The following is a 9975-nucleotide window of genomic DNA, read 5'->3' as shown; positions in this document are numbered from 1 at the left end:
AGCTCCGATTGCCGCTAAATAGAACTTCAAACGTTGGTTGAACCTCCTCCAATTTTCAGCCACATTACCTGTCAACTGAAGCTTCGCCGGTGGGTGTAAACCTTCCATTTTTTCACTTCGTTAGCTATTCTCCAAAGGTAAGTAACGATGTTCTCTTTCGGCTTGCTAATATGTGGAGAGCTGATTTAACTTCAGATTTTTCCTCTTCATCTCTTTCAATCCCACTTCTGACACCATGTATTGATTTCTTTGTGGGTTCAATGACGAGACATTTATGAAAGAGAATGTCTTTTAATCCAAAGTTTGTTCAACTCTGGTTAACAGCCTTACAGGAGACACCATGCTAGAAATCCATCTAAAACAAAACTAAAACCAAACTGCTTGTCTCTCACATGCCCTCTGCTGGTCAGGCATAAGTAATCAATCAGGCAAATATGCTGGTAAGGCATCATAATCAAACAGGCAAATACCATCACTGTTTGCTGATATCATTACAGTGCCTACCGTTGCCTACGGTAGAGGAAGCACCTGCAGTGGACCCTGTTGAGATATTCCATGCGACCATAGTCGAATGTCTACCTGTTACAAACTCAAGTATAGAGAAGGAAACCCGAAATGACCCGACACTCTCTCGGGTCTATGATTTGACGGTGAAGGGATGGCCAGCACATGGCGACTCACTGTTGCCAGCATTCTCGCCAAGGAGAGAACAGCTGTCAGTGTGCCGGGGGACCTTGATGTGTGGATCCCGAGTGGTAATTCCACCCAAGTTGAGAGATAGAGTGCTCAATGAGCTTCATGAGGTCATCTGGGAGGGGTAAAAATGAAGAGCCTAGCCAGGGCGTTTGTGTGGTGGCCGGGAATCGATCAAGAAATCGAGGATATGACCAAGAGATGCACAGGATGCCAGAAGGTCCAAAACGGTCCACCACAGGCCCCGCTACATCCACGGGAGTGGCCCTCATCTCCATGGCAACAGGTACACATTGATTTTGCTGGTCCATTTATGGACTCAATGTTCCTAATCACTGTGGACGCCCATTCGAAATGGCCAGAGGTCATCAAAATGTCCTCCACCACCACGGAGAAAACTATTGCAGTCCTACGGACCATCTTCGCCAGGAATGGCTTGCCAGAACAGATTTGCTCCGACAATGGGCCACAGTTTGTGTCAGAGGATTTCCGGAGGTTTCTGAGGAATAATGGGGTGAAGCATTACACATCTGCCCCATATCATCCAGCCACAAATGGATGGGCTGAGAGGTTTGTTCAGACCTTTAAAAAGGCCATAAAGGCAATGCATAATGACGACATACCACTACAACACAAGGTGGATAATTTCTTGTTTGCTTACCGGAATGCGACACATGCAGTCACCAACCAAGCTCCAGCCATAATGTTCTTCAACCGAAGGCTAAGATGTCGCCTGGATTTGCTCAAACCAAACATAAGATGAGATGTTGAGGATAAGCAATTCCAGCACATAAATGAGAAGCCAACCAGGAGCTTCAAGATAGGGCAACCAGTCTTGGCCCGCGACTACCGAACAGAAAAATTGCAGCCAGGAACGATATGCACACAGCAGGGACCACTCATGTACACAGTGGATGTTGGAGAGAGCATCGTGAGACGCCATGCTGACCAGATTCTAGAGTCACAGGAACAAGCCAAACCCATACCATGAGCAGGTGCACCTGGTAATCAACCCGAAGTACAGATTGCGTCTACCTCAGAAGCAGTGGTATTGGAAGCTGACGAAGCAACCAATGACAATGAGCCAGAATCAACTCTGCCGCAAGAACAGGATACTCAAGAAAGGCGCTATCCAGTCAGGACCAGGAAGCCTCCTCAAAGACTGAACTTATAAATGATTATTTCAGTTGATGTATATAGTACAGAGAAAATTGTAATTGTAATTAGTTATTATTTAGTTGTTAAATTAATGTTATGTACTGTTTATCTAAAAGGGGAGGAATTGTTGTGTATGTACCTTTAAGAGAAGAACTAATTCTATACTGCAGTACCGGCAGTGACCACCCCTGTATATAAAGCCATAGCAGGCTTCTGTATTTCAGTCTTGAATTACTCTCTGTTCAGTAAATACCTGTTTTATTGTTCTCCTGCAGTCTGAGTATTATTGATCCTCGGACACTACAGACCCACTGCCACTTCTTGGGGCAGCACCTCAGCATTCCTAGCAATATGTTGGAGGACAGATTGCTGGCCGGCTGCAACACCCTGCAAGCTCCTTTTGACACTCGTAAACCCAGCAACAATGTGCTTCCACTGCATCAGTGAGATGTTGGGTTGCTTCTCCTGTACTTCAATGGAAGCTGCAAGATCACCCACCACACCCAGCATCATCTGTGGGTCCACAAGGTCTCTCCTGGAGTTGTCCATCATTTCCATCCTGGAAATCATGGGCTCCAAGTTCTGCGCAAAGCCCCATGCAATGTTGGAGCCGGACTCCTCCATGCTCCTTGACACTAATATGAGGTTCTCTGGCAGGCTTGCCACTGCACCAAGCATTTCCGTGTGCATGCCCATCACCCTTCTTTTGAAGGCTGCTCCATCAAGGTCATCATCTAAGTCCTGTGGAGCAGAACTCATGCGCAAACTCACCCTCTGGGGAGTTGGCACCCGAGCCACCCGTTCCCCCTGGCCTGGCTGCAGCTCACTCGTGTTCAGTAATTCACCACATACAGATCCTGCCTCTATGCTATCCTCTAAAGTCCATGCAGTGCCATTTTCTGAGCTGGTGTCTGCGAGTGTCAAATGCAGTGCCGGTGTATCTTCTTCTTCATCATCTCCTCTGTCAGTTTGCTGATGATGAGCAACAGGCTGTGCTGGTGGCACTTCTTGGGTATCTGAAAGCAGAAAGGCACAAGGGTCGTGTTATGGTGAGGGGAGGGGGGAAAGCAAGATATCCATGCATACACCATCAGCAGCTTGTATGTGAGAAGTGATTGTGGGATGAGGGGGAAGTGGGATGTGAGAAAAAGGATTAGGAATGACCATACCGTCATTATCAGCAACGGCTTCAACTTCTCCCTTGGCCACAGACTCTGTCACTGCCCCTCCAATGATTTCAAGGACGGATTCCTCGGGGTCAGTCAGGGTCTCAATCCTGGCTTGGCTGCCTCTAGTCTATTGTTGCTCACATCAGTTGTGAGCCACCTTTGCCTGCAAGAGAAAGGGAAGTGTGTCAGTGAGTGTAGTGCAATGTGTTTGGGTGATGTGCCTGCTATGGTTGAATAGCTGTCAGTGTGTTCAAGGTGTGAGGTGTGGGTGAGTGTTGCAGCATTGGTAAGGTTCTGAGGGTGAAGTGAAGCCATGATTGTGAGGTAAGAGTGATAGTAGCTAGAGATTGCTGGTAGGTGATTTATGCGGGTGTGGTGCATTGAGCAGTGTGTGAGGCTTGTGGTGAAGATGGTGGGATCTGGCATTTGCTGAAGCCTTCACTCACCTTGACCAGCCACGTGAGGTCATTAAGCTTTTTGTGGCACAGGATCCAGGTTCTTGGGACAACACTGATGGCCGCGACAGATTGTGCAATCTCTTCCCAAATCCTTCTGCTGATGAGCTTGGATGGCACCATGCCTCCCTGCGGGTAAATGACAGCCCGCCTTCGTTGGACCCCCCAGGACCAAGGCCTCCAGTGTAGCATCTGAAAAATCATCTGCTTTTTTGGTTGTTGGGCCATTGTGTCTCCAGACTAACAATGAGGTGATTCTGCAAAAAAGTACTTCAGTCCCATGCTCCTGATCTTTGGTCACCCAGTGCAGAGGGGAGCAGACAGATCAGGGGAGCACCTCGTAGGACTGTTCCTGGGTCTGGCCAAAGTGGCCATCAACTGGTCCAGGCAGCAGGCGGTTGTGGGGGGGGGTCGTTCGGCCCAACTGCCTGCCTCTTTTCCGCGGCCACGTTCGCGCCCGGGTGGCGCTGGAGATGGAGCACGCAGTGTCTGCCGGCACGCTCGAGGCCTTCCACGACTGGAGTGCATCATCACCACCAGCAATGGAATTCTGATCTAATTTATTAAGGTTCCTTTAATGTTTTAAGTTACAGTTAACTTGTTTACTGCACCACCAAAAGAGTACACTCAAAGGGTGAACCACTATCAGGTGCAGTCTAATCGCAAGTCATGAGTGCCACAGGCTTTTTTCAGTATGTAAAGGGGAGGTTCTGTGATGCTGCAGAACCTCATTCTCAGCATTGCTGGCTGTGCAGCTGCCTCAGCAAGCAGCAGCAGGACAAGGACAAGGAGAAGGAGCTGGAGGACTGAACCAGATGCACTCAAGGCAGATCCTCGCCCCAGGGAGAGAGCCTGCAGATTGTGCAATGAATCATTGGAGGCATTGGTGTTCACTGTGGAGAGACGGAGGGCGGTGCTCTACCTGGCAAGTGGCTGGAGGCCCTCACCACAAGTCTTCCACACCATGTGGAGGGAGGTAGTGCAGCACGTCTCAGGAGACACTGTGATCCCCAGGACCCACACACAATGCAGGATGAAATTTAACAACCTCACTCAGGTAGTCAGGGTGAGTGAATGATTCAACAAATGCTACATACCACCATCTGTACCACAATCTTCACACACTGCCCAAAGCACCAGAGCCCCAGCACTCACCAACCAACAATCTCTAGCTACCAACACTCACACCCACACAATGACAGCTATTCAACTATGGCAGGCACATCACCCAGACACATTGCTCCACACTCACACACACTTTCCTTTCTCTTGCAGGCCAAGGTGGCTCACAACAGGAGGGAGCAGGAGAACTCAGGCAAGGGACAAGTTGACACCCAACCACTGTCTGTGCTGGAGAATTGAGTGCTGCAGATTATTGGGCACCAGGTGGTGGGTGCTGTGGCCACCGGCAACATTGACCCCCTTGGGGACAACAACGGTATGTTCATCCCTCCTTCTTCTTCTCACATCCCACTTCCCCCTTACCCCACAAGCCTTTCCCACTTTCTAGCTAATCATGCTGTATGCATGCATTTCTCCCTTTCTGCCCTCCTCCCCTCACCTAACCCAACTCTTGTGCCTTTGTGCTTTCAGATAATAAGCAAGCACCTGATCAGCCTATCCCTAAGGGCAAGGTAGAGAGCGAGGCGGGAGAAGAGGAGGAGGACGAACACATCCCGTCACTGCATCTCTCACTCGTAGACACGAGCGCAGATACTGGCACTGCGTGCTCTTTAGAGGCTAGTATTGTAATGCGATCTGCACAGGGTGAGGCACCGGGGACGAGTGAGCTGCAGCAAGGCCAGGGGGAAAGGGTAGCTTGGGGGCCAGCTCCCTGGAGGGTGAGTTTGTGCACGAGTTCTGCTGCACAGGACTCAGATGAGGACCTTGATGGGGTGACGTTTAGAAGAAGGATGATAGGTGTAATGGCAAAGGTGCCTGAGAGCCTCTTGGCAATAGTAAGGATTGTGGCGGAGTGCACCTTTAACATTGCACAAGGCTCTGCGCACATCATGGAGCCCATCATTTCCAGTCTGTAAAGGATGGTAGACTCCCAGAGAGACCGTTGCGACCCAGACCTGATGCCGCGTGTGATGGGCGATCTGGCAGCTTCCATTGCAGCATAGGCGGAAGCGACGTCTTAGTGCTGTAATGCAGTATATGGTTGGTGCCAACGAGTCTCGGACTGCTCTCATGCAGTCTCACTTGACGCCACGCATGCTCTGACTGCTGCCATCATGGCTGGGTCTACTACCATCGACCTGGGCTTTCACGGTGTTGCAGCAGGCCAGCAAGCTGTGCTCCAACAGATTGATAGTGATGCTGAGGTACTGCCCTGGGGGAGTGGCAGTGGGTCAGTGGAGCAGGAAGCTGCTGTCCTCTCTCAGGATGATAGCATTCCTGCTCCCACCACTGCCACTTGCCATTACCCTTGTTGCTGCCTGACATCGAACCAGCCCAGACTGCTGCCGCCAATGCTGAGGTGGTGCAATCTGCAGCCGGGCCTTTCAGGTCCAGAACTGGTCGAGGGCGTCCTGCAAGGCCATCTGAAGTCTCCCGCACGGAATCAGCAGCCTTCCACCAGCCCTGCTGCAGCCACTGGGCCAACACTTCTTAGGAGCACTAGAGTAGTCAAAGGAACAGTAATGAGAGGCACTAAGGGATTGCACAAGGGTGAATAGTTAATGTTTTTGGTGTAAATATATGTTCACTGATTTTTGATACGTTTATTAATTCAGTTTGGATTCTTTTGTCATCTCATTTCAACTTTGCACTGTGATATGGCCTGCGACAGGAATGGAATGATGGGGATGTGGTGAGCAACAGGGATCTGGAGGGAAAAAGTGGGTTGCTTTGCGCCTCCCATTTATCCCCTAAGAGGGTGCTAATGGGGTGCAAAGCAACTAGTGCCCGGGCACAGCGCCGCCCACGCCGCCAGCAAAATTCAGCGAGAGGTTAGCGGCGGTGTTAACCGGATGACATCATTGCCGTGTGCAGCGCCCTGCTCTTGCCCCGGTTGCAATCTTCGGGAGAGCCCTCTGACTTACCGCCGGGGTGGCGTTATTTAAAGGCGAGGTGCGGGGCAGCCATTTTTGTTGCTGGCGCCTGCCAGCACCTGCCTGCGCTCCCGTCCCCGGCCTCCTGAACCACCCCACCCCACACCACCCCCCCCCCCGCCCCCTGCGGAGTGCTGGATGCGCTCCAAGAGCCTGGCACTTCTCGAGTGCCGGGCTCTTTTGCCGGCACTCCCGATCCCCGGGGGCCCAGCTCGGCCCAGGGTCGCACTGCGCAAGGCCCCTCCCCTTTAAGAATGGGAGGAAGGCCTGCAATTCCGTGGCACATAGCGCTGCGATATTGACTCGCAGCACCCCAAGAGGGATGCGGGGTGCTTCCAGTACCACCCCGCTTCCCTCTTGAGGCGCAAATGAAAAGCCTTGCTAGGGCTTATGTGTGGTGGCCGGGGATCGATCAGCAAATCGAGGACCTGACAAAGAGCTGCTCAGGATGCCAGAAGGTCCAAAATGCACCACCACATGCCCCTCTACACCCATGGGAGTGGCCCTCATCTCCATGGCAATGGGTGCATATTGATTTTGCTGGTCCATTCATGGACTTAATGTTTTTAATAGCGTGGATGTGCACTCGAAATGGCCTGAGGTGATCAAAATGTCCTCCACCACCACAGAGAAAACTATTGCAGTCCTACGGACCATTTTTGCCAGGAACGGCTTGCCAGAGCAGATTTGCTCTGATAACGGACCACAGTTTGTGTCCGAAGAGTTTCGAAGATTTATGAAAAGGAATGGGGTAAGGCATTACACATCCGCCCCGTATCATCCAGCCACAAATGGATTGGCTGAGAGGTTCGTACAAACCTTTAAAAAAGCAGTAAAGGCCATGTGCGATGACGACATTCCACTGCAGCATAAGGTGGACAATTTCCTGTTAGCCTACAGAAATGCGACACATGCAGTCACCAACCAGGCCCCGGCCACGATGTTCTTTAACCGAAGGTTGAGATCTCGTCTGGATTTGCTCAGACCAAATGTACGAAGAGATGTTGAGAGTAAGCAATTCCAGCATATCAATGAGAAGCCGACAAGGAGCTTCAATGTAGGGCAACCAGTCTTGGCCCGCGACTACCGAACAGAGAAATGGCAACCAGGAACGATATGCACACGGCAGGGGCCACTAATGTACACAGTGGATGTTGGGGAGAACATTGTGAGACGCCATGCTGACCAGATCCTAGAGTCACAGGAACGAGTCAACCCCATGTCTCGGCCATACGCACCTGGTGAGGAACCCGACGTACAGGTCGCATCTACCTCAGAAACAATAGCATTGGAAGCTGATGAATCAACTGACGACAGGGTGTTAGAATCGCCTCCGCACCAAGAGCGAGACACTCGGGAAAGGCGCTATCCAGAAAGATTCAGGAAGCCTCCCCAAAGACTGAATTTAATAATAGACTATTTTCAGTTAATGTTGCATGTTAAAAGTGTTAATTGTAATTAGTTTGATATTTAATTGTTAAATGAGTGTTATGGTACTGTTAATCTAAAAGGGGAGGAATTGTAATGTATGTACCTTTAAGGGGGAGAACTTCTTTTTACAGCTCCTGTATCCTGTAGTACCGGCAGTGACCACACCTGTATATAAACCCTGAGTAGTGATCTGTACAGTCAATTGCAGTTTGAACCACGTTGAGTAAACACCTGTTGATCGTTCTCTGCAGACCTTTTCTTATTATTACACGGACGTAACAGGTAGAAACATAGAAACGTAGAAAACTAGGAGCAGGAGTAGGCCATTCGGCCCTTCGAGCCTGCTCCGCCATTCCATATGATCATGGCTGATCCTGTATCTCAATACCATATTCCCACTCTCTCCCCATACCCCTTGATGCCTTTTGTGTCTAGAAACCTATCTATCTCCTTCTTAAATATATTCAGTGACTTGGACTCCACAGCCTTCTGTGGTAGAGGATTTCACAGGTTCACCACCCTCTGAGTGAAGAAATTTCTCCTCATCTCAGTCCTAAATGTCCTACTCCATATCCTGTGCCTGTGACCCCTTCGTTCTAGAACCCCCAGCCAGGGGAAACATCCACCCTGCATCCAGTCTATCTAGCCCTGTCAGAATTTTATACGTTTCAATGAGATCCCCTCTCATTCTTCTAAACTCTAGTGAATACAGGCCTAGTTGACCCAATCTCTCCTCATACGACAGTCCTGCCATCCCAGGAATCAGTCTGGTGAACCTTTGCTGCACTCCCTCTATGGCAAGTATATCCTTTCTTAGGTAAGGAGACCAAAGCTGCGCACAGTACTCCAGGTGTGGTCTCACCAAGGCCCTGTCTAGCTGTAATAAGACATCCTTGCTCCTGTACTCAAATCATCTTGCAATGAAGGTCAACATACCATTTGCCTTCCTAACTGCTTGCTGCACCTGCATGTTTGCTTTCAGTGACTGGTGTACAAGGACACCCAGGTCCCTCTGTACATCAACATTTCCCAATCTATCACCATTTAAATAATACTCTGCCTTTCTGTTTTTCCTACCGAAGTGGATAACTTCACATTTATCCACGTTATAATGCATCTGCCATGTATTTGCCCACTCACTCAACTTGTCCAAGTCGCCTTGAAGCCTCTTTGCATCCTCCTCACAACTCACAATACCACCTAGTTTCGTGTCATCAGCAAACTTGGAAATATTACATTTGGTTCCCTCATCCAAATCATTGATATATATTGTGAATAGCTGGGGCCCAAGCACTGATCCCTGCGGTACCCCACTAGTCACCACCTGCCACCCTGAAAAAGACCCATTTATTCGTACTCTCTGTTTCCTGTCTGTTAACCAATTTTCAATCCATGCCAGTATATTACCCCCAGTCCCATGTGTTTTAATTTTGCACACTAACCTCTTATGTGGGACTTTATCAAATGCCTTCTGAAAATCCAAATACACCACATCCACTGGTTCTCCCTTATCTATTCTATCAGTTACTTCCTCAAAAAACTCCAGTAGATTTGCCAAACACGATTTCCCTTTCATAAATCCATATTGACTTTGTTTAATCCCATTGATATTTTCTAAGTGTGACTTCTAAGGTGCGCAGTTACCCTCATTATCGATCACTTCAGCACTGCCAGTGTCCATGACCTCAGCAATTACCCTTCCTATGATGGTCAGCAGTGTCTCCTCCATGGGGGTTAAAACATGCAGTGCGCTTGTCCTCCTCCAGTTCTTTGCTGCTGCCTGCTGCTATGTGTAGTGTATGTACCTTTAAGGGGAGAACAACTTTTTACAGCTCCTGTATACTGTAGTACCGGCAGGGACCACACCTGTATATAAACCCTGAGTAGGGATCTGTATGTTTAGTTTTAGAGTAATCCTCATCCAGTAAATACCTGTTGATTGTTCCTGCAGTCTCATGCCTAGTTATTGAAGGACACACAACATCAAAAATACACGGATCTAACACTATGCGC

The 9975-nt window shown here is 49.4% G+C and overlaps 1 pseudogene; it reads right to left on the bottom strand.

The window, feature by feature from the left end:
* Positions 1-2151: 2151 nt before the first annotated feature.
* LOC147111577 (uncharacterized) lies at positions 2152-9691 on the bottom strand (annotated as a pseudogene).
* Between the last annotated feature and the right edge of the window lie 284 nt (positions 9692-9975).

This window comes from Somniosus microcephalus, chromosome 10 (assembly GCF_052327205.1).
Source record: "Somniosus microcephalus isolate GS21.2 chromosome 10, FLI_Smic_1.0, whole genome shotgun sequence".
Classification (NCBI taxonomy): Eukaryota; Metazoa; Chordata; class Chondrichthyes; order Squaliformes; family Somniosidae; genus Somniosus; species Somniosus microcephalus.
Note: the sequence above shows the minus strand (reverse complement) of the source record. Positions and strands in the feature narration are given on the sequence as shown.